At 41.8% G+C, this 24,897-nt stretch overlaps 1 non-coding gene and 1 pseudogene across 1 annotated transcript; one reads left to right on the top strand and one right to left on the bottom strand.

Moving 5' to 3' along the window:
- The first annotated feature begins 18,970 nt into the window (after window positions 1-18,970).
- LOC117484283 lies at window positions 18,971-19,134 on the top strand. Its single transcript, XR_004556100.1, has one exon. It is a non-coding gene; the product is annotated as a U1 spliceosomal RNA (small nuclear RNA).
- Window positions 19,135-19,461: 327 nt separating this feature from the next.
- LOC117484284 lies at window positions 19,462-19,629 on the bottom strand (annotated as a pseudogene).
- Window positions 19,630-24,897: the final 5,268 nt, after the last annotated feature.

Raw genomic sequence — 24,897 nt, 5'->3', positions numbered from 1 at the left:
CTATATTTTATTCTGTAGATTGTGTTCATTACTTTTCACTTTACTGCTTTATGCACTCCTGGTTAGAAGCTAAACTGCATTTCGTTGTACCTGTAATCTGTGCAATAACAATAAAGTTGAATCTAATCTTGAGCAGGAACAAATGTATTTACTTAGTACATATCTGACATTAACGATTAAACACATTTGTCCATTCTTTATCAATCAATCAATCAATGTTTATTTATAGCCCAATATCACAAATGTTACATTTGTCTCAGTGGACTTCACAGTTTGTACAGAATATCAGTATGACAATACGACACCCTCTGTCCTTACGTTTCACATCATACAAGGAAAAACTTCCAGAGAAAAACCCACAGTTTAAAGGGGAAATGGGAGAAACCTCAGGGAGAGCAATAGAGGAGGGATCCCTCTCCCAGGACGGACAGACGTGCAATAGATGCCGTGTGCATTTATAAATGCAAACCGAGTCAAGCCGACTCCGGAGGTGGCAGTATGCACCTTAAAGTTGTTTGAAATCCGCCAAAAAACCGAGAGAAGAAGAAGAAGAAGAAGAAGAAGAAGAAGCCGACTCCGAGCTGTGCGACTTCAGGCGAGCTTTTTGAGACCTCCCCCGGCTGCGATCGGCTATTCTCGTCTACTTTCGAGGCGAGCCGCAGCTCGTCTCAAACAAGCCTAATGTATTCCCATCTGCGGCGGGATTTGACGCTCATGGATGCACGGCATTCGTTTGTGTCGGCGGCATTTAAAGGCAATGTGAGTGTCCATTCCCATTGGATAACGGAGAATTGTACACCCGGAAGTAAGTATTCCCCTTACTGTCGATTGATTTGACAGTGATATCTGCACTACTCATCAACTAAAAAACACCAGATTATCCTTGTTAATTACACAACATTGATTGGTTTAAATTGTGTGCAATGCTTTTGTATTTTTCCCCTTCGATTCGGAGAAACAAATATTTTTTCGGAGTTTAGGATGGCAGAAGACACTACACTACCCAGAATCCCCAGCTGTCGTTTAGGACTACACCATGTGCTCTGTTTGACAAACCCCGTGATTAGTTCTCAAGCTCTGTGATTGGTTGACCTCCAACTGCATTCCATATAAAAAAAAACGTTTCGTAAAAGATAAAATCATACTTTATTCAGCAGTGCTTGCTTTACTCTTTGAAAGTCATCACATGAATACATTGTAATGAATGGTTCGGCTGCATTAAATATTACACATCTGTCGTAGTTCTTTATTTATCTACAGAGATCGGGCTCAGAATAGACCGGAAACTATTCTTTTAACGTTCGGTTTTAATTTCACAATAAAGTTAGCAGTAATATTTTGTTTTGATATTACTGTTTTTTATTAACTACTAGACCGCTGGGTCATGTTAAGACCATCTTTTCTGTGTTGCTGTGGGTTTTTTCCATCGCTTTTGTGTTACAAACATCAAAACAATAACTAAATATATCCATCGTAAACTAAACCAGAAACAGCAGTATATTTTATTTTGTTAACACTGTAAACTTGACAGCTTTATAACCCAAACCACCTACTGGTTAAAGCACGTTATTACACGTTTAGAGTATTGCAATGCAGGTAGATTGTGTTGCTTTTTAATGACTGTTTAAAATGCCTTTTTCTTAATGTATTTCATTTTTGTAAAGCACTTTTGAATGTGTTATATTTTATGAAAACATTTAAATATTAAGAGTATATACAAAATAGGAGGAAAGTAGAAGGTCAATGATAGAAATATAGAATAGAAAATATCAAGAAGATACTGTAAATGGTATCTAGAATAAAACAGTTTAGTGCCGGATCTACAAAGATATTAATAGGAGGATGTGCAAAACAGACAAACTAATTAGGCTTTATTTAAACATGAAATAATACTTTAGGTTAAGGTCTTCTTTTAAATACATGTAAGCAAAAAGCTTTGGGGGTATCTATATTAAGCCTGACAAAGTACTTAACGTTTAATATATTGCATGGTTTGTTTTGGGACTTGACAATCAACTTTCCTGCAAAGTTAACTATGTTGAAGCACTTATTTTAACCGATATTATACATATTTATTATACTCTTATAAGATGTATGTAGATAGAATAAGAAATGTGCAGAATATGACAGTTTAATGGTGGAGGTACACACATATTGATAGATCTCTTGTTGAGGAACCTATGACCCAAGTTTGTCATCATTGCATAACTACACCGTAGTTGTGTATATGATATTTCAATAAACCTTTGAAAATCTTGAAATCTTGAAAGGGATATGCAAAATAGCCATTATATACAGTTTTTGATGAACGATTAGAGAATAACGAGTAATGAATATGCTTTATAGGGATCTGCAGATACATTTTTTGTCTTCTCAAACACCAACTATAAAATATCTCGCCTGATTGTTTGCAATTGACAATCACCTTCACTGAATTTTACTCAGGTGTAACTAAAGTCTGATTTAAGGGTTGTTTATATTTCACATCATTAATCCAAATCTGTAAAGTAACTCAAATAAATGTAGTAAAAATACCAGGTTAACTTTAAAGAAAGCCCTCAGGATTATAAAAGACCCCCATCACCCCAGCCACAAACTGTTCTGTCTGCTGCCGTCTAGCAGGCTGTACCGCAGCATCCGGACTAAAACCACCAGACTCAGGGACAGCTTCATCCCACAGGCCAGAAGACTATTAAACACCTGAACTTTGAAACAACATCCATAACATTCATCTGGCTGCTATTTAGAAATTATTTGTCAAATATATCATATTCCAATCACTTGTATATAGACTCTTATTGCACTATTTAACTTTTTACTATTTTACTATTTTTCTTTTTGTATTTACTTACACTATATTTTCTGTGTATCTGTTACAGGGTTCCCGCGGGGTCTTAAAAAGTCTTAAAAAGTCTTAAATTTGATCATCTGAATTGAAGGCCTTAAAAAGGTCTTAAATATGACCAAAAAAATAAGAAAGGTCTTAAATATGATTTAGAAGGTCTTAAAAATGATGGGATTTGAAAGGTACTTCTGTGTTGCGATCGCGTCTAAAATGTGTTTTGGGGGAAATGTCCGGGCTGCGAAGTAACGGTAATAGCCTTTCAGTTCCCCCCAACAATTTGTATTGAAATAAATCAACATGGAACCAGTAATCACTAACTTTGTTTCCCCCGGCCCCTTAACGGAGAACACCCAGCTAGTAACCTAGCAACCAAGCTTCAGCTAGCGGCAGTCAGAAACTCATGTCTCTTCGAATCTACTTACAAATAAATATGGGGAAGTGTAAGTTCAACCGTATTTGGTTGGAAAACATCGAATTTAGTGCTTGGTTGAAACCAGTGGAGGGGAACGTGTTTGAAGCCTGCTGCACCCTTTGCAAAAGAAATTAGCGTTTGTTTGGCTAATGTAGCGTTAGCTAGTGCAGCGTTAGCTAGTCCAGCAGCTCCCGCAACAACACCGTTGGACCTCCGGGCGACGTTTGGGTCTACGTCAACCCTAAAAGCGGAGGTGCTGTAGTGTATACGCTAAATACCGTAGTTAAACACCAATCATACAACAGCAACGATGAAAGATTGTAGCCAAGGCAGCAGAGCTCTGAATATAGCTCTTGTTACTCACTCTCTCTCACACACACACACAACACACACACACACACACACACACACACACACACACACACACACACACACACACACACACACACACACACACACACACACACACACACTGCTCGATTATGGCAAAAATCATAATCACGATTATTTTGGTCAATAATTGATATCACGATTATTAAATAACATTATTCATTGACTTTGAAAACATCCATTTATTGAACTTTAAAACAAATAATAATTTGAACAGTATCTTTTTAACTTACCCTGAACGTATAATTCAACTGAAAAACCAATACAAAAATTAATTAAATAAATGATATATTTAAATAAATAATATCAAAATAATAAATACCAATAAACAAGATCAACAAATATTTTGGAGCGCACTTCCACAAGCTACTAAACATATATAAATATGATAAATAAAAATAAATTAGACTAAAATTAATTAGATCAAATATGTCGTAGTGCACTGTCACAACCTAGCAAAGCTAAATAATAGTTTTTTTTCGATTATGTTGTTTTTGTAATTGTGGCAGGCCAAAATCGTAATTGCAATTTAAAATACGATTAATTGCACAGCCCTAACACACACACAAGCACACACAGAGACACATACACACTTTTTGGCTAACACAGTTCTGTACTGTTATGCTGTTATGTTCAGTCATTGTTCTTATGTTGAACATGAATACATTTGATTTGTAAGTAATTATGGGACGTATTTCTGCTTTCATAGCAATTTTCCTTCATACTTTCTTGCCGTGAAATAGGTCTTAAATTCTATTCGAAGTGGTCTTAAAAAGGTCTTAAAAAGTCTTAAATTTGAGTTGGCGAAACCTGCAGGAACCCTGTGTTATATTGTGTTGCTCTGTTGGAGGAGCCTGTGACCTAAGGGGGGGGGGGGGGGGGGGGTGGTAGGTTCGAGTCTTGATTTGGATAGTGTGCCGTGGATGGGTTTCATTCCATTTAAAAGTGCTGTTTGACGCATCACTGCCACTCCAACATCCAATCACAGAGCTTGAGAACTAATCACAGGGTTTGTCAAACAGAGCACATGGTGTAGTCCTAAACGATAGCTGGAGATTCTGGGTAGTGTAGTGTCTTCTGCCATTCTAAACTCCGAAAAAATATTTGTTTCTCCGAATCGAAGGGGAAAAATACAAAAGCATTGCAGACAATTTAAACCAATCAATGTTGTGTAATTAACAAGGATAATCTGGTGTTTTTGAGTTGATGAGTAGTGCAGATATCACTGTCAAATCAATCGACAGTAAGGGGAATACTTACTTCCGGGTGTACAATTCTCCGTTATCCAATGGGAATGGACGCTCACATTGCCTTTAAATGCCGCCGACACAAACGAATGCCGTGCTTCCATGAGCGTCAAATCCCGCCGCAGATGGGGATACATTGCAATCAGTTGAAAGCTATTTGCGTCCCTTTATGAAGCTGAAGGAGCCTAGGAGCGTCCCAACTGCACGCCTCGGGACCCTGACCAAGCGTCGCTCCTGGACGTTTATGGAGTGAGAGTGTGTTGGAAAACTACCCTTGGATGATGGTAAGGTAGACTAAAAGCTTTAGGAATCCAAAGTACAACATATAATAAGTACCCTGTATCAAGATTGATGCAAAATAAGTGACATTTGACCTTTTTAGAGAGGTTTAGCCAAAAAAACTCCACCTCTGAGGTGATTTGGGTGGAAATGTTTTTTTTTCCATATCTCTGGCCCCCCCTTTGTCGATTTTGATGGTTGACACCTCTTTCTGACCGTTAGAGCCAATAGAATTGAAGGGGGATTCCCCCACACACACGTTGTAAAACAAAAAGGTGGGGGCTTTGCGCATGTAGTTTTGCATGAGAGTGAAGCTATCTCTCGCTCTGACATCTAGAAACGGAAATGCAGTCTTATAGGCAGTCTTATTGCTCATGGATTATCAGAAATCATTTCAAAGGGACACAGACACATTGGATTAACCTATGGATTAACTTCAGCAGCGTTTTTATCGTTTTAATGCCATTTGGAGCAGACTACAGAGACAAGGTAACCATGTTAGCATTTTTAGCTACCTAGCGCCACATATTTTGATGTCTGTTTTTGTTTATAACGTCGCGATTTCGTATAATTGAGTGATAATGAGGGTACCCTTCGATTCTGTGTCACCTCACGATGTGAAACGATGTCATGGATGTGGAGAAAAGATAAATAATAAGGTTTTGTGAGTGATTTTCGGTGCAGTAATCTGTTAGCATTTTTCGCTCGTTGCTAATTCAGAGGCTCAGCGTTAGCATTGTGTTTTTTTTTTTGAAAAAAAAGTAAAAATAATCAGTTAGATGAGTTTCTTCCCGTTACATGGATATAAAACATTCATAGTTTATTAAATGAACATGCCCTCAGACACTGTTTCCTGCAAGATGTTGCAGTGCCCTGGTACCGGGGTCTCTCGGGCTTAACAGGTTAAGTTGTTTATCTGTAAACACATAAATCAATCCATCAATCCATTAGCTGTACTCGCTCATCATTGAGGGCTGTGTTAGATTTAGAGCCAATCACAGCTGACATAGGGCGGGAGGCGGGTTACACTCTGGTCAGGTCACCAATTAATCACATGGCAGACACATTCTCATCACAGTCTAATCAATTAAATTCAATACAGATCAATTCAATTAGTCAAAGGAATTGATATCGATAATCAGTGTTTTGAATTAGAATTCGAAGTGTACTTTATTCTGAGGAAAAAATCAACATCCGTGTCGTATTCTACGACCCTATTCTATACTAATCCATCAATACTCAATAAACAAAAGTATACCACTATGTTCATCCTCATAACAAATAATAACACCGCCACCCAATCAAAGGATGTACATTCCCCTTGCTCATTCTATATCTCGTAAAAATATTTATTGGTCAATGTTCTTAATCAGTGGCGGCTGGTGGAAAATATTTTAGGTGGGGCTGTTGACATATAGAAGTCAAACATTTTTGAGAAATGACCCCTTAAATTATGACTTCTGGTGATGTTAGAGGGGGGGGGGGGGAAGGAGAAATTGAGGCTTAAAAATATGAGAAGACTGATCAATACCTCCATAATCTTCAGTGTGGAAAATATTATTTATCAACCTAAACATTTACCACTGTACCAGGAATTTGTATTCTCAGAACTGGTCTTTTTTTTTCTTTCTTAAAACTGTTCATGTTTTATGAACAAACACCTCCACCAAGTGGCTTTACAGTGAACTGCATGTGGGATATAAAAACTGTAGATAATGTGTTTCTGGTCATTAATAGCATCTTTTCAGTAGCATTAATTATAAATATTTAAGTGGTTCAATACAAGTGACTACAGCATTTCAAACTGAACTGTGAATAAATGCAATTTAAAAAAAGAACCACAGCACAAAACGTAGAGCTTTACATTTTTATAAGACTTATAAAAAAAGAAAAAACAACACATTAACCAAGGCATGTCATACATTGTGTTTTTTCTTTGTTTCTCTGAGGATTATTTACAAACAGGCTTATTTATATATAGCAATAACTCAGAAATGAAAAAGCTACATCGTCTAACACGAACAACCAGTTAGCATAATGATAATATATGTGTTATGTACAATGTAACTGGCAAGGCTAGAGCAAGAAAGAACATAACGTTTGCAAAAGGTTTAAATAACTTCAAGTATCTGTCTTCAGATTACATGGAGATTTTAGTCCGATGGGAAGCAGATTTTAAGCGACACCGAAGATAAACCAAAAATGTGGTGGAGTTGCAAACCGTGTAGTGTTGCTGGGACAGGACAGGAGCTATAACCGTTGGAAAATACATCACAGACAATGCAACAAACGTGGAGACAGAACAATCACTTCTGTGATAAATGCCCACTTATTAATAAACTTCTAACACAACCATGGGAAACCTCCTCTCTACATATAAAGTGATATCCAGCTTATTGGCCTTTTTTACTGCTTTGAATAACAAATGTGCAACAGGCAGAAAAAAGACAAAAACAAAAGGAAACAAGAAACAACTGTTCCTCTGGGGAAAATGAGTCGAACGCAACAGGTTTCCAAATAGTCCTCATGTTCCTGGACTTTGTGGTTGAACAAAACATCTTAGGTATCCAAAAGTAACTTCACAACATTCTGCGGCCGTTTAATTGTCTCTCTAATGAAACACATTTTTTTAAGGGTCGTGTGTGTGTGTGTGTGTGTGTGTGTGTGTGTGTGTGTGTGTGTGTGTGTGTGTGTGTGTGTGTGTGTGTGTGTGTGTGTGTGTGTGTGTGTGTGTGTGTGTGTGTGTGTGTGTGTGTGTGTGTGTGTGTGTGTGTGTGTGTGTGTGTGTGTGTGTGGTGTGTGTGTGTGTGTGTGTGTGTGTGTGTGTGTGTGTGTGTGTGTGTGTGTGTGTGTGTGTGTGTGTGTGTGTGTGTGTGTGTGTGTGTGTGTTTATTTATTTGTAGAGGAATTTTGCCCTTCTCTCCTTCTGAGTGGCAAACCTCTCAATGACTCTGGTGTTGAAGTCAGGAATGCTCCTAATGAGTTTTTTCTCAATTGACAGCATAGCCAGAGCATTCAGGCGATCCTGTGTCATGCTGTTCCTCAAGAAAGTCTTGATCCTTTTCAGAGTGGAAAAGCACCTCTCTGCCTCAGCCGTAGCCATGGGTGTGGTTACAAGAACCTTCAGAAGACTGACAGTCTCTGTGAATGTCTCCTGCAGATTGTTGTCAATGAAGAACTGGAGCAGAGTAACAGCACCACTGCAAGCCCTGAACTGGTCATTGTCATAGACGAGGGACAGTTCCGTCTTGAGCTTTGCCTTGTCCAGTAGAGGGTAGGTCTCCACATTTGTTTCCAGCGCTGCTTCAGGGAATGTTCGTCTGTGCTGCTGGAACAGGTCTCCTTGCAGGAGGGTGGAGCTGATGAGGTGTTTGTTGAAGGAAAATCTCTCCTTTGCGTGACTCAGTATGGTATCACATACCTATGAAATAATGCACAATGAAAAAATCAAGACATAATAAATAACAGAATCACCTTTTCACATCTATCAGTCATAATGTCATTAGTGTCCCCTATAAGATGTGTAACAAACAAAGAGCTTTCTTGTGAATGGAACCTATCAGAATAACAGGACATCTATCTGAGCATCAACAGAACAATATTACTGTTTAAAATTAAGTCACTACAATATATACATTTAATGACTATGTTTACACTTCATTTATTGTTGGGCCCTTTCTGTCCACTGTGGTTGCTTCTGGAGGCCTAAACCTTTTCTGATCTGTCTTGATCCCCTTTGAAATGTAGAGACTGTGGGACACTTTATGCAGTTTAGGCCTTGTTAAGTGTATACAATTCAGAATGTAATAAGCAATAGGCCTTTCCATGTGGATATTTTAACTAGCCTACCTATTTATTGAATTTACAGAAAATGGGCTTTCTTGTGAAATGTATCATTATTGTGATATGAAATTACCTATATTATGAAAGGAACTTTTGGTCATAGAACACGTTCCTATTACTGCTTACCTCTCTAGCCAACAGCTGTTGCTCTTCATGTCCAAGTCCCCTCCGTTTCTTTGTGGGCAGCTGCAGAGATCCACTGTTTTCACCAGAAGGAATGGAGTCCCTGATCCAAACCACAAGTAACCATGTACAATTACTCATTGTGGCAAGAATTGACAAATTAACTTGACTATTTGAAATAGTAGTCAGAGATGCACCTTATAAACGTTATATAATATATACATTTCCAGTAAGCCTGTTTAAGATATTTAAACAAGTATGTATGAGTTGGTCTATTGTGTTCAGCTAAATCATATTTAGGTTTCACAGATTTCCTATAATAAGCACATCTCAGCCATTGTAAATAATGATTTACCTGATTGTTTGTATGCTGCTGGTGAACCTCTTGATGAGTCCTGTGATGTAGACAGAGTCGATGTTCCTTTTCTGCAGTTGGCTAAACAGCATGTCTACATGTGGCATGATCTTGTGGAACAATGTCAGGAAAAAGCAAAAAACTTCATCTTCCATCATTCTCACAAAGCCCCCGGCTTCTCTCACTGTTATGGGATCAAAGTCACCTGAGTCTCTGATTGTCTGGAAACACCTCAGGATGTTCTCCTTGTGCTCATATACAGTGTTAACAGCACGACTGTGAAAGTTCCATCTTGTTGTGGAAGTGCCAGGAAGTCTGTGTGCCACCACTTGATCCAGGATCGCAGTTCGCTTGAATGACCTGGAGAAAAATGCAGCAAGTCCACCAAGGTCTGAAAAAAATGTTCTTATCTTGGGGATGTGGCATGTTGCCTGCTGCATAATGAAGTGCAGCTGATGGCAGTGGATGTAGTGCGCACTACTGTACACATCCTTCACTTTCCGCTGAACTCCACCTTTAGCTCCCCTCATCACCGCTGCACCGTCATAGGCTTGGGCGATTAGTTTGCCCTGTTGTCCATCGGGGAGGATAGTGCCCAGCCTCTCCATCAGCGCGGTGGCAACTGTGTCAGCATTCGCATTCTGAAGAGGGATGAACTAAAAAAAACGCTCCTGGACGTTGTTATGCGGGTCGATGTAGCGTAGCACAAGCACTAACTGGCAGTGGGTGGAAATGTCAGTTGTCTCATCCGCCTGAATAGCTAAATAACTGGCATTTTTTACTTCCTCCAGAATGTAGTCTTTACAAACTGATAACATGCAGTCCAAAAGTTCATTTTGCACCGTCTTTGAGGTGCCTTTGAAAACGGTAGCCGTTTTAAGGTGATCCTCCAACACGCTATCTAACGAGGCCAGTATATTAACTAAACCCCGAAAAACGCCGGGGTTGTTGGATGTGTCAGTCTCGTTGTGGCCACGTAAAGCCAGGTCAAAGCCCCCACAAAATGTCACACAATCAATTATTTTAGACAAGACGTGCCTATTCTTGTCCACTTCTTCATTGTGCTTTTTCACAGAGATCTTGTACCCTTGATCTAGCTGCGCGGCTATGTTAGCTTTGCCTAGCATGGCTAGCTTAAAGGTGTTTGTCATGTGTGCCTTCGTGCACTCGTGCTTTTTAATTTTTTCGGACAAATGCTTCATATCGTTTACCCCCGTCACAGTCCACGGGCACATCGTATCTGTCCCCGGCTGTTTGAAGAGCAAGCATGGGAAACAAAAGACAGCATTTACCTGTTTGCATCCAGCTAGCCAAGCCTTTTTGGTGTACCAGCTACGTGAGAAGCCTCGTGTATAAGTTTTGTCTTTTTCACGAGCTTGCTGCGATATATACAAATCGGGTTGGTCCGGTCCAAGGTCTTTAAGCAACAATTTATCTCCCAAACTTCTCCTTTCGAAAGGATTGAAGATTAGCTCTTGAACGGAATTAGGCGGGGACCGAGGTCCGGAGACTCCACCTGCACACGAAGCCATCCTCATCAACTACTGCGTCACCCGGATACGAGTCACTGTCCAAACTACTCACAGACTGCACCGGGCGCTGACATTGGCGCCCGGTGACCATCAGATTTGACGACGCTGATTGGCTGAAATTATGTTTCGGCGGCATAGTTTACAGATAGCAACAGTCAGCTGCTAGTGGCTGCTGCTGCACTGGTTGAGGGCTCCTCTCTTAGCGCCCAGACGAGAGAGGGTAATGATACACGGGCAAGGCCAGGCAGGAAACATGTGACTTATCAGTAACTTTAGACATCGTAAACGAGATTTTATTGTAGATTATACATTTTACTGATACCAATTATATAATATTTACCTTGTTCATTAAAAAATAAAATAAAATAAAAAAATATTTTTTTAAAATATATATATATATATGTATCAGTGACGTGCGATGAGGTTCATGGCTGGTGAGGCACTGACTCTTTCAGAGTCAGATTTACAAATATTATAGCCTATTTTGACCTTAATCGAAATATTCTGTTATTTTCAAAAGCTTTTTTAGTCTGATGCTATGATTAATTTTAAACAGACCGATCAACAAAAGGATACCCAAAATCTAAATATTGGATTGTTCTTTCTAAGTAAGATCCCATTTTCATTACAGTTGTGGTCTTACCTTGACTTGAAGATGAATATAAGTCCATGCTATCCTTCTGGACAACAATCTCTATTACTGTTTTGTAAAAGTCCTCCTTATCTTCCTGTAGTTTCAAAAGTCTAGTTTGTTGTTTGCGGTAGAATAACAGTAGCAACAAGAACCTGTGGGCTCACGTGCGCCCCCTTCAGTGCGGCAGAGGTTATGGCTGCCTCTCCTGGTGATTTTTTCATTGCCGTTGTACGATGAGACCAGCGAGCCTAAATATCATATATACGTGAAATAAGTTATTTAGAGACTATGGATGGCGAGGGTAAATGTAATAAAGGGATCTACAAACATTACATTGGTGACCTACAGTGAGATGGGAACAGGCATGCGCTTAGGGCCCGCTTTCCAGCCAGTTTCTGTGGGGTGACGCATTCTGAATTGAGGCCGAGCTCATCTGTGCCTCACTTCACCCCACAGTAAATGGCTTGAGCGCGCTCACAAAATAAGTGGCCGCGCTAATTTAGTGCCCGTGCTCCAGCAAGTTACTGTGGGCTTACGTGAGGCAGTGCTCGTGCCTGCCTCACTTCTCATCGCTCCCGTAGCGGAGCTCGGCAAATTTGCTGATTTTGACTATAAAATGCGATTGGAATCATACATAAATCACATTTACACAAGATCAGTGGAGACATTTTATTATTATTATTATTTAGTTTTTCTTTAATTGTTTTTCCGTTACATTGGAGTATGACAGGTGAGGCTCTGCCTCCCCTGCCTCCACTGACTGCACGTCGCTGATATATATTTTTTTTTTCTTTTTTATATGGGAAGAGGTGGTGCGGCGCCCCTAGCGCCCCTATGGGCCGTGAGGTCAACTGGTGCGAACACAAAACGGTTTAAAATGTAATCTTTCTCTCAAATTATAAATCTGCTCTCTGTCAAGGAAAATAGGAAACAAATTACTTTTTGCTTGTATATTGTTTTTTCAGATTTAAAGGTCACCTATCATGCTATTTTTAGGCAATAGCATAGGTCTCAGATATATACAAATATATAAAAAACATGTCTAGGAAGTGTTTTGCTCAAAATACCAAACAGATCACCCATTCTAGCCATACCTCATATCCCTCCATTTAACTTCCTTTTTCAAAAGTGCTGATTTGGGGTATAAAGCTTTAAAAAAAAAAAAAAAGATTATACAAAAAAAAAGGAGGGGGCTGAGCTCATGCGGGAGATGCTACCGGCAGCTACTGCGGTGATGAAACGCCATATCATGGATTATCAAGGATTATTTCTGAAACAGTATGGAGCTCAAAGGCTTTCTCTCTTACCGGTTATACCACAAGGTGAGTTCCTTTTTATTTTCTGCTTCTTCACACTGTAAGAAATTAAAATCAATGTTTAATGACGTAATTTACTTTAAACATACAGTAAGCTTAAAACTGTTTTATTTTGAAAACATTTCCGGTTAGCATTCGTCTGTGGCTAACGTTGTTGCTAAAGTTTATTTTGAAAAGCTTTACCGGAATCAACAGTGAGCTTAACTTCCGTTTTTATGTTAACAACGATTACAGCCGTTAAAATGCATTAAATAAAAAGTCATGAAAGAGAGTATGAGGAGAAAAGGCGTGTGGAGTTATACAATGAAGACACTACGTCTAAATCCTCTGTTTTAGGCGATATCGGACATAGAAGATAGCGGAGGGAGGTCCCCCGACACCAGCTGGAGCCATGAGAGGAGGAGCCAACGGAGGATATATAGAGAGCGGGCGAGCGATGTTCGCCCTCTCTTCACCCCTGCAACTTCGAGACAAACAGCTGCTCTGTCTCCCACTACACCTTCTGTTTGTTTCATTTCCGCACTACTTAATTAAAGTACCCATTTGAACCTTTTGAGAGACTCCATTAATCTCCTTATTTTAAGCTTCTCTCCTGGACGCGAGAACAACGAATACATCTAACAACACACATGCTCTATCCAGTACAGGTTAGCTCTGAGTGTTAGCGATGCTAATGTAAACATGCACCGACCATATTACGTCCAAAAGAGTCAGGCATTGTTTCTGATAGCAACGTTTCTGATAAAGCCAGCCTACATTTCCGATATTACGTCATATCGGACGCAAATCCGGATCAGCTCCGTTGTAGCCCCGTTTTTAGAGATTTGGGTACGGAGGAAAAGAGAGAGGGTTTTATTTTCTGACACTGCGTGAGTTCCCTGACACACCGGGGACACATATTTATGTATAAAAGACATCAAAAAGTGCATTTTACATGATAGGTCCCCTTTAAATTCCACCAAAATGTTTCATTCTTAGCAACAATTTCCCGATCTTCTATAACAACATAATATTTTAGATGCTGGTCAAATGTTCCATTTGTAAAATCTTTATCCAGTAAACGTAGCGGAGTCAAAAGAACAATATTCTCCTCTAAAATGTAAAGCAGCCTTAAATAGAAATTAAAAAGTACATGTTTTTGAGCTTAATACTAAGAAGAAAATAAATAAAGTGATGTATAAGTTATGATTCTTTTACTAAATGACTAACTAACTTATACTGTAAAATGTGGTATTTTTAACATTTTGAAGTATTCATAAAGTAAGCATTTATAATCAAATTATACATACTTAACCATTTGTAAAATTGCAGGTATTAAAACAGCCAAATGCATAGAATTTGTGGATTATTCTTCTAAAACACTGGTAAAAGTGTTAAGTGTTGTGTGGGGTTGAGACTTAAAGAAATGTCTTTTGAAAGAGCAGCACATTACCACCACTCACATAAGGCTTAAACACATTTATGATAGCCTCAATTCTAAGTTCAAAATTCCTTTTTCACAGAAGACATTTTGACATGTGACAGAAGGAAAGTTACGTAAATAACACAATATGGTTGAATTCCATTTAGCTTCAGTGCTCTACATCCACGGTGTGGTTATAGACATCCTCTTTCTCATACTAATGCTGTCTCTCACGGCTGACTGAGACACTTAAAGAGGCCCTATTATACTCTTTAGGAAAGGCTTTCCCTTTCCTATGTTTGTATTATATGTATATATTGTATATAGGCTTTTGTGCATCTAAATGATCTGCAAATGCTAAAATCCAGAAGTCTCCACCAGAGGGAGTTTCTTTGCCATGCACACTAGAGCAGACTGGGCTCTGGTTTCAGACAGAGGGTGAAAAGAGGTGCTGCAACACAGAGAGTATGATAAAAATAAAGAGCTTTTTAATAATAATAATAATAATAATACATTTATTTTATATAGGCGCCTTTCAAGGCTCTCAAGGTCGCCGTACAAATACATAAAAAACAAGATACACAATAGATAACACCAGCATAAGAAATATAAACAAGACAATGCAGTATATAAATCAATCAAATAACCAAATAAATAAAAAACAGAGGATGTGTGATGGATAATGATCAGGGTGGATATGCGAGTGTGAAGAGATATGTTTTGAGGCGTGATTTGAAAATGGGGAGAGAGTCAGTGTTGCGGATGTCAGGTGGGAGGGAGTTCCAGAGGCGGGGTGCAGAGCGGCTGAAGGCTCTGGACCCCATGGTGGTTAAACGGAAGGCGGGTGCAGTGAGGTGGAGGGAAGCAGAAGACCTGAGTGTGCGGATGGGTGTGTTGATGTGCAGGAGGTCGGAGATGTACAGAGGAGTGAGGTTATGGATGGCCTTAAAGGCGAGGAGCAGAATCTTAAAAACGATACGGGATTTGACGGGGAGCCAGTGAAGTTGCTGAAGAACAGGAGTGATGTGGTTAATGGAGGGGGTTCTGGTAATGATGCGGGCGGCAGAGTTCTGAACCAGTTGAAGTCTGTGGATGGATTTGAGAGGGAGACCAAAGAGAAGGGAGTTGCAGTAGTCGATGCGGGAAGTGACCAGGGTGTGAACAAGAATGGCGGTGGTCTTAGGGTTAAGGGACGGGCGGAGGCGGTTGATGTTGCGTAGATGGAAATAGGCAGACCGAGTGATATTACTGATGTGAGATTTGAATGAAAGTGTGCCGTCGAGGATGACACCCAGACTCTTAACCTGAGGGGAGGGGGAGACTGAAGAGTTGTCTATTGTAATGGAGAAACTGTCAGGTTTGGTTAGGGTGGATTTTGTGCCAATGAGGAGAACCTCTGTTTTATTGTCGTTAAGTTTGAGAAAGTTAGAGGAAAACCAGGATTTGATGTCCTGTAAGCAGTCCGACAGGGTGGATGGAGGGAGGATGGTGGTTGGTTTGGAGGACAAGTAGAGCTGGGTGTCATCCGCGTAGCAATGAAAGTGGATGTTGTGTTTACGGAAGATATTGCCAAGAGGAAGTAAATAGATGATAAAAAGAAGAGGCCCCAGGACAGAGCCCTGGGGAACACCGGTCGTGACTGGAAGTGGCTGTGATTTGAAGGTTTTGAGTTGGATGAACTGAGTGCGGCCAGAGAGATATGATTTAAACCAGAGGAGGGGTGTGTCAGTGATCCCGATGGAGGTCAGTCTGTCAATGAGGATGCTGTGGGAAATGGTGTCAAAAGCTGCAGTAAGATCAAGGAGGATGAGGATAGTTAATAGTCCGGAGTCAGCGGCCATGAGGAGGTCGTTAGTGATTTTCACCAGTGCAGTTTCTGTGCTGTGATGGGGGCGGAAACCAGATTGAAATTGTTCGTACAGGTTATTGTCAGACAAGTGGGAATGGATCTGGGATGCAACAGTTTTTTCCAGGATTTTTGAGAGAAATGGTAGGTTAGATATGGGACGAAAGTTATTAAAGTTGTTGGGGTCTGCACCAGGTTTCTTCAGTATGGGCGTGATGGCGGCTGATTTGAAAAGTGAGGGAACAAGACCAGAGGTGAGGGAGGAGTGTATGATGACAGTTATAAGGGCGGACAATGAAGGTAGACAGGCTTTTACCAGGGGGGTAGGAAGAGGGTCTAACTGACAGGTAGATGGCTTGGATTTAATGATGAGGTCAGATATTACAACAGCAGAGGGAAGTGTGAAACTTGAAAGAGAATGAGAGAGAGGGTCGGTGAAAACAGGGAGAGATATACTGCAGGTGGTGTTAGGAGTTAGTTGCTGGTGAATGTTTTCTATTTTGTCATAAAAAAATGACATGAGGGAGTTACAGTAGGCAGTTGAATACTGATGAGGTGCAAGAGAGTCCGGTGGTCGTAGAATGTTCTTCACTGTAGAGAACAGGACCCTTGTGTTCCCTTCGCCAGAGCTGATGAGAACTGCATAATATGATGATTTGGCTGTAGAGAGAGTGTCCTTGTAGTGGAGAATGTGGTTATTGTACATTTCTTTGTGAACGACAAGTCCAGTTTTTTTGCAGAGTCCAATCGACGGCCTTTTGTTTTGAGTTGGCGTAGTTCAGGTGTAAACCAAGGAGCAGAATGGGTGAAGGAAACAGACCGGGTTTTTAAAGGAGCCATGGTATTGAGCAGTTTATGAAGATTGTTATTGTAATGAGAAACCAGTTCATCAGGCGGGGATGAACAATTTATGCTGGGGAGGTTGTCAATGCCACCGGAGAGTGTAGTTAAATTAATATCCTTGATGTTGCGGAAGGAAATAACACGTGGCAGATTTGGTTTGGACAGTGTTAAGGTGACAGTAAAGGATATTAATGAGTGATCAGAAATTGGAAGATCAGTTGCAGTACATTTAAGAGGAGTGACACCAGAACAGCAGATCAAGTCCAGAATATGTCCTTTGGAATGAGTCGGAAAATTGATATGTTGCTGTAATCCAAAACTGTCCAGGCAAGATGTGAAGTCCTTTGTGAGAGCATTGTTGACAGTATCCATATGTATATTAAAATCTCCCAGCACTATTATGTTAGGTGAGAGTGAGCAGAGATGTGTGATGAAAGCCGCAAATTCGTTTACGAAATTATTATTAAGCTTAGGTGGACGGTAGACGCTTGCAACTATGGTAGGGATAGGCCCATTGAGTTTTAAGGCAATTGATTCAAATGAGCCGTGAACAGGCACAGATACAGACGAGACTTTCAAACTCTCGCGGTAAATCATCGCGAGACCTCCCCCTCTGCCGGTGGCACGGGGTTGACAGATGTAAACAAACCCAGGAGGAGTCGATTCATTCAGCTGTGAAAAGTCATTAGGTTGTTGCCACGTTTCTGTCAAACAGAGAAAATCAAACTTACGATCAGTCAGGAGATCTTGGAGAAGAGGACCCTTGGTCGTAAGAGAACGGATGTTAAATAGTCCAAAGTTGACATCAGTGTGGCCGTGTTTATGTTTAGCGCTAACGTTAGCCGACCTGGCTAAGCTGGCTAAGACAGAGTGGTCCACTTTCCGTGCGGAATTTCTTGGGTGTTGTCGAATTGAAGACCAGATGGATTGTATGGGTTTGGAGTCATCGATGTAAAATCTTCGCCGGGAACCACGGTGGATATATTTCCGACGGGGATGACGAGCGATGTCCAGAAAGAGGTGCAATGCCGGTGATGTGTCGGGCAGGTGGAATCATAGTCGGAGGAGCTCAGCAGCTGTGTATTGGAGTGCCGCTGTCGCTAGGTTGAACGACAGGGCAGTCCAGATGAGCACAGACCACACAAACAGCTCGTTGATCCACATAGTTGTCAGTGATGTTTGGCTAGAGGATGGGCCTCACGCCGCGGAAGCAGCCAGGTGAGGGGTGGTGGCCCCGACACACAGGTAGGGTAGATGTTAGTTAATTCGATCGTTGGGCAGATACATCCAGATCATATTATAATGGCCAAAGTCATCAAAGTGAGCGATAACAGTTGCATTACATACAACTTAAACTAAAAATAGCTGGAGAGCAGCGGCAGCTAAGTGCGCCAGCGTTCGCTCTGTCCGGCCTACAAATTAGTTGCAAATTAGTTGCAGCTGGCAGCTGAACACTAAAGCATGGAAACATGTCCCAGTAGAGGCAAGAAATACAAACATGTGTAAGAAATTAGCATAGTAGGGCCTCTTTAAATAGAACAGAGACATTATTTATTCCATTATTATTATTATTGATTGTGCTTTTACTTTTTTGACAAGCAACAACGTAATGTATTTAAAAAAAAGAATTTGCAGACACAAAAGACATAAAATCCAGAAATGAATTAAGAAATGTGACGTTTAGTAATTAGCAACGCTATCATGACAAACATTAGCCATTTGTTGTTCTGTGTGGACCTTATGCCACTAGATGGCAGCAAATCACCTATAGTTACATAAAGGTATGTTTCCCTACTCTGTCTTTAAGGGTTAAATGTGGTTGATGGGCTGCGCTGGCCGGCTCAGAGGCAGGAACCTGTCCTTTGTCGTTGCAAGAGTCCCCTGCCTCTGACCCATCCAACTCATACTTACCTGGCAGGGGAGATACCATGATCACCAAGGTGGTTCACCCAGGGCGAGGCTCGGCCATTGCACCCCGGCTATGCTGACCGCTGCGAATTCCCCAAATGTGGAAATCTCGACTGCATAATTTGTGGTAGTGGGGGACTGCGTTCGCGCTCTCCCCTGATTATAGTGTTGAAGACAATGTCAAAGACAACCTGGCTACAGCTTGCATGTGTGGCGGCTTCTTTGCTCCAGGAAAGACTTTCTGGTGCCAATGTCCTCCCAGAGCGTGTCCTTCCTTTGGGCTCTAAATATCTCTGTCCCTTGCAGTGAGCCTCACTCTGCGTGCCACGCTCCAGAGCCAAGGCAAGTTCAATTTGTCACCTTTAGCTTCTTTGGCATTGAGTCCAAAAAAGATCCGCTGCTGATGTGCTGCAGTTTCTGCCCTCAATTGAAACCATCTGTTTTTGTTTCGAGATGCGTCTGTGTTTGTTTTTACACAAGGCAGGAGATGGGTGCACCGTTCCCGGAGGCGCTGCAATACCGGGTCGATGCGTGGAGTGAACGGGGCAAGCCCCTCTTTCGGCTCCCAGTGCTAAAAATCCATTTAATATATAGTCCCTGTATAGGGGACGTATCAGATATTAAACTGATAAGAACAGATTTTTTGGGAACATTTTTTATTGACACTTAATTCATGCACTTTTCATATTTACATCACATTTTTGTCACACAGGTGTATTTTGAGCAATCATATAATAAATAAATGTACACTGTAAGATTTTATTAAGACATCAGACCCATTTTCATAAAAGCATTGCCTTTCATTAAAAACATTGTATACCTGTCATATGTAAACGATTTTCCTTTTAAGGTCTTTAAAAAGGGGGTGCATTGAGTAAAGTGCTGTGCAGGAGCGCAGTGAGTCCCTGTCAAGGGGAACTCATCCCACTCCCCTTTAACAGGTTGTGTCTCTCGGGGTCTTGTCAAGGTGCTCAGAGGAGACCCCCACCCTGTTGCTCCTTCCCCCCTGTCTTTCCTGGAGAGTCGGGCCTGCGCTGCTTTGACCTTTCCCGTGTGGCTCCGACTCCTTCGTCCGAATGAGCACAGAGGCGATTCTTCTTTGTGGCTGTGTCCTGGGCGTGCCGCATGTCGCTGATTTTATTGTTGCTGCAGCCATCCGGATCACAGCCACGGGGGGGATCTGCATGTGCCTTCTTACCAGCAAGTTTCTGGAGGTCCATATGGCGTCTTTGATGGCAGCTAGGGTGAGCCATTGCTTAGAAAAGACCCTAGCACAGTCTTGTTTTTGGCTCACCCCATACATTACCAGCTGTGCTGTGAGGACCTCCCTTGCCGGCAAGCACGGGAATTGTAAGGAGTCGGCTGTTGCCCACTGGTCTACGGCAGCGCTGCACTCCCAGAGCAGATGCCTCACCGTCTCAGGTGCGCCACAGCCTGGTCGGGGGCAAGTTGGGTTTGCCGCCATGCCCCGGGAGTGCATTACGGACCTGACTGGGAGGATCTCATGAGCCACCATCCATGACATATCTCAGAGTCTGTTTGTCAGAGTGGGATGGTTCACGTTGCACCAAACTGTTGAGGGCTCACCGAAAGCGAGCCCGTGCACTGGACTCACTGGTTCTCGCTCCTGCACAACAGAGAGAAGGGAGCGATGATTAGTTAAAATGTGCAAACCCTCCTGCTCAAGCTGAAGTTTCTTTAAAAATGTTTGTATAAAAGCATAAGGTGGTGGCAGGTTAAAGGACACTGGTACTTTGAGGTCAATTGGTAAGATCTTTATCCTTCTTAAAAAGGTCCCCATCCAGAATCTTGTCATTGCCGCCGTCTTTGGGTTTTTGGAGGGGGCAGTGGCAGCGAAGATGTGGAGTGCTGCATATCTGCTTCCTAGAAACAAGTGGAGGTCTGGAACTCCTTTCCCCCCTTTCTGTTTTGACTTTTTCATCTCCTTTCTTGTTATCCTTTCCCACTTGTACCCCCACAGAAAATAAAATATTGCTCGTTCTAGCTCTAGAAGCACTCTCCTGGGTGGGATAAAAACAGAACCGACCAGTAGAAGCAGAGGTAAGATCACTGCTTTGATGATTAAAACCTTGCCTTCCATGGTCAGTCCTCTAAGTCCCCAGTATCCTAGTCTCTGTCTGACTTTCCCTACCAAACTCGTCCAATTAGTTTTCCCTCCCCCTTCATTGTCAAATTGAATCCCGAGTATCTTTTGTTCGGTCTGGGTCACAGTCAGGGGAAGTCCTGTCTTCTCAGTCTCTGTCCATGGTCCATAAAATTGGGCTTGCGTCTTGCTTATGTTCAATTTTGACCCAGAGGCCTGTCCAAACCAGTCAGTTAAGTCCAGCGTCCTGTTGACAGATAAAAGATCAGTACATAAAAGGTTGATGTCATCCATATATAAGATACATTTTGTTTGAAGGCCCCCGCTCCCTGGAATATGTACCCCAGTGATTTGTTGGTCCCTTCTCAAGATCTGTGCAAGTGGTTCTATACAGATAATGTAGAGGAGGGCCGATAGTGGACAACCTTGACGGACACCACAGTTTATATTGACTGCTTTTGTCAGATGCCCATTTACAATAAACGTGCTGGTAGTGCCCCGATACAGCAGTGCCACCCAGTCTATAAACCTCTTCGGGAACCCCATTTGTTTTAATACCTGGAAAAGGTACTGGTGTGAGACCCGGTCAAAGGCTTTCTCAAAGTCTAAATTTAGGACTACAAGCTGAAAGTTTCTATCTCTCGCAAAGCAGATGGTGTCTCGGATCAATAGGAGGCTGTCTGTGATCTTCCTCCCCGGCACGGCACAGGCTTGATCCGGGTGGATCAGCTCTTCTAAGAATAAACACATACGTGCTGCTAAGAGTTTGCTAAAGAGTTTGCAGTCAAGGTTTAAAAGTGTTATAGGTCTCCAATTTTTTGGGCCGTCTTGTCCTTGTTTTTGTGTAAGAGTGTCACTATCCCTGTTGTGAAACTGTCAGGAAGTCGGCCTAGACTTTCAAAGTCCGTAAATACATCAAGAAGGTCAGGTGCTAGCAAATCCCAAAAGGTCAGGTAGAATTCCAAGGGAATCCCATCTTCCCCTGGCGATTTCCCTGTCTTGAAAGTTTTCAAGCATTCGTTCAATTCTTCAATTTTAAAATCTTGGGTTAAGATAAACTTTTCCTCCACTGTTTTTTTGATAAAAAGTAAAACTTCTGTCATTATTTCCTGATTCACAGTTTTTTTTCTATAGAGTTCACTATAAAATGTCTCAACAGTTTCTATTATTTCCAATGTCGTTTCAGCTGTGGACCCATTTTCAGTTTTCAGCCTAAAAATGCCACCCCCCTTATTTATAATTTTTTTAAAGAAGAATCGGGTGCACTTTTCTCCTTCTTCTATTTTCCTCTCTTTACTTCTTAAAATGACACCTTTACTTTTAATTTCCGCTAAAACTGACATTTCTGTTTTAATTTGTTTTATTTCTTCATTAAAGTCCATCCCTTGTTGGTTTAATTTAAAGTATCGCTGGAGTCGTTTCTGCAGTCCCATCATGCGTCTATTGTCCCTATGTTTATTTATTTTACCTGCCTGTCTAAAGAAAGTCTGAGTCCTTCTTTTCACCATTTCCCACCACTGTGCATGTGTATCGTATGAGTCTTGAAGGGTCTGCCACTCTTAGTACTGCTCCCTATACTGTCTAACTAAGTCCCCATCTTCCAGAAGGGAGCAGTTGAGCTTCCACAAACCTCTTCCTGCTGTCACACCATGAGGGAGTGAGAGGGTGCAGGAGAGCATTGTGTGATCAGAAAAGAAGACAGGTGTCAATCTAGCATCAGTCGGTGGGCTATCTCGTGTTAAGATATAATCTATACGAGAGGCTCTGGTGCCATCACTACTGAGCCAGGTGAAACCCTCTTCCCTAGGATGCATGGCTTTAAAGCAGTCCGTTAGCTTAAAGTCTTTGCACATTTTCTGTAATAAGACCGATGTTTTATCAAGTGTAAAATCATTTCCTGTTCTTCTCCTATCACTTTTGTTCAAAATACAGTTAAAATCTCCGCCTACAACTAAGGGTGCCCTACCTAGCATGTGGGGTTGCAGCTCTTCTAAAAGGTCGTACCTATCATTCTTGTCGTTAAAGCCATAGATATTTAAGACGTTAAAGTCCTTTCCCATGAAAGTCAAGTGTACTAGAAGTGCCCGACCATCTTTCACCACAGTGCTGCCCTTCACCAAGATCTGGGGGTTTTTGATTAAAATGGCTACTCCATCATCTTTGTTTTGATTGGATCCACTCCATAACGATGTTTGTGGCCATAGCTCCTCCCATTGCCTATAGTGGGTTAAAAACGGCAGGCTGCATTCCTGTATTAGAAAAACATCTGACTTATAAGAGTTGAGAAAGGATAAAACAGTCTGGGCTCTAACTCTCGACTTCACACTTCTCACATTTATGGTTGAGACTGTGAGTGTCATGAGTAAAGTTAAGGTTAACAGGTACAACATTTTGAGCAACTAAAATGGTTTATGCTGTTAAAACAAAAGATTGTTAGCCAATTTCATGTGAGTCTAGCTCTTCTTTTACTCTTATGGGTGAAAGCTGACGGGGTTGCCCTTCTTTTTCCTTTCGGACTCTTGGGGTAGGCCTCTGACGCAATCTTGCGTCGAAAGTTGAGTTCTTTGGGGTCGATTGCAGAACTACGTTTAAAAACGATACCTGATTTGGGGAGGTGGGGAGGAATACTCTGGATTCCTCCAGAGATGAACTGTCTGGGGAGTAGTCAGTTCTTCCCCTCTTCTCTGAGACCATGGGCGAATCAAGGGACAATTCTGATACATGCCTCTTGGACTGCTGTGCGTTGGGGAGGGGGGCGTCGTTGCTGTCGCTCTGTGGCTGAGTGTCAGTCTCCCCTTCACTTTCAGGCACAGCTCCGCCTCCTTCCTGCATTGCATCCCCTCCACCCTCCGTTGGCTGGGCACTTACCAGTCCCTCCCCTTCCCCTGTGGGAGAATCGGACGACAACCCTGACAAACATTCTGCTAAAGGCCTCATGGACTGCTGCACATTGGGGAGGGGGGGATCATTGCTATCCCTCTGCGGGTGAGTGTCAGGTTCCTTTTCAGTTTCAGGTATAGCTCCGCCCTCTTCCTGCGTTGTAACTTCTCCACTTTCTATTTGCAGAGTATTTACAGGTCTCTCCCCTTGCCCCTCCTCATCTGCTCCCCTTTCTCCATTCACAGGATTTGGGGGGAGGTTTGCATTTTCTGTCCCCGCCTCTTCAATTAGCCCCTCACCTGTTTCCTTTTGTCTGCCATTTTGTCTACTCACTCTTGTAGCCTTAAGCTTGTTGGCAAAAGACTGAGGGCAATCTCTGAAGAGGTGGTTGGATTCTCCACAAAGATTGCACTTTCTGCCATTTGTGCACTCCTCAAAAATATGCCCAATTTGTTTGCATTTGCGACACACCATCTGCTGGCATGCCTCCGCTAGGTGCCCATGCTCTCCACACTTGCGGCAGAGTTTGGGCTGTCCCTGGTAGTGAATGTAGCCCCTGTTGTTCCCCAGTACTATCATAGATGGGAGTTGTTTAAGGCCTTGAAAGCCTTGGGGGTCTTGCCCTTGTTGAATGGGGACCCGCCAGGCACAGTTCCAAATGCCGTCCTCATCTCTCACTTTGGTAGCCGGGCCTTTTACAGTGCAGTATCTGCCCAGCCAAAAGTGAATGTCTTCTGCAGTTACTGTCTCATTGAACATCCTGACAATGACCACTTTCAAGGCATTGTCAGTTAGTTTCTCAACAGCAATGGCAAAAAACTGGGCTTTTACAGTTTCAAATTTAGTCCAAAATTCTCTAAAAGCCGTTGGGGTACGGAAGCTAACATCGAAGCCTTTGTTAAAAGGAAGGGTGACGATGCAGTTCAGATCCTCAGGGG

This window comes from Trematomus bernacchii, unplaced genomic scaffold, assembly GCF_902827165.1.
Source record: "Trematomus bernacchii unplaced genomic scaffold, fTreBer1.1, whole genome shotgun sequence".
NCBI lineage: Eukaryota > Metazoa > Chordata > Actinopteri > Perciformes > Nototheniidae > Trematomus > Trematomus bernacchii.
The sequence above is the reverse complement of the archived record's forward strand: the minus strand, read 5'-3'. Positions and strand labels throughout refer to the sequence as shown.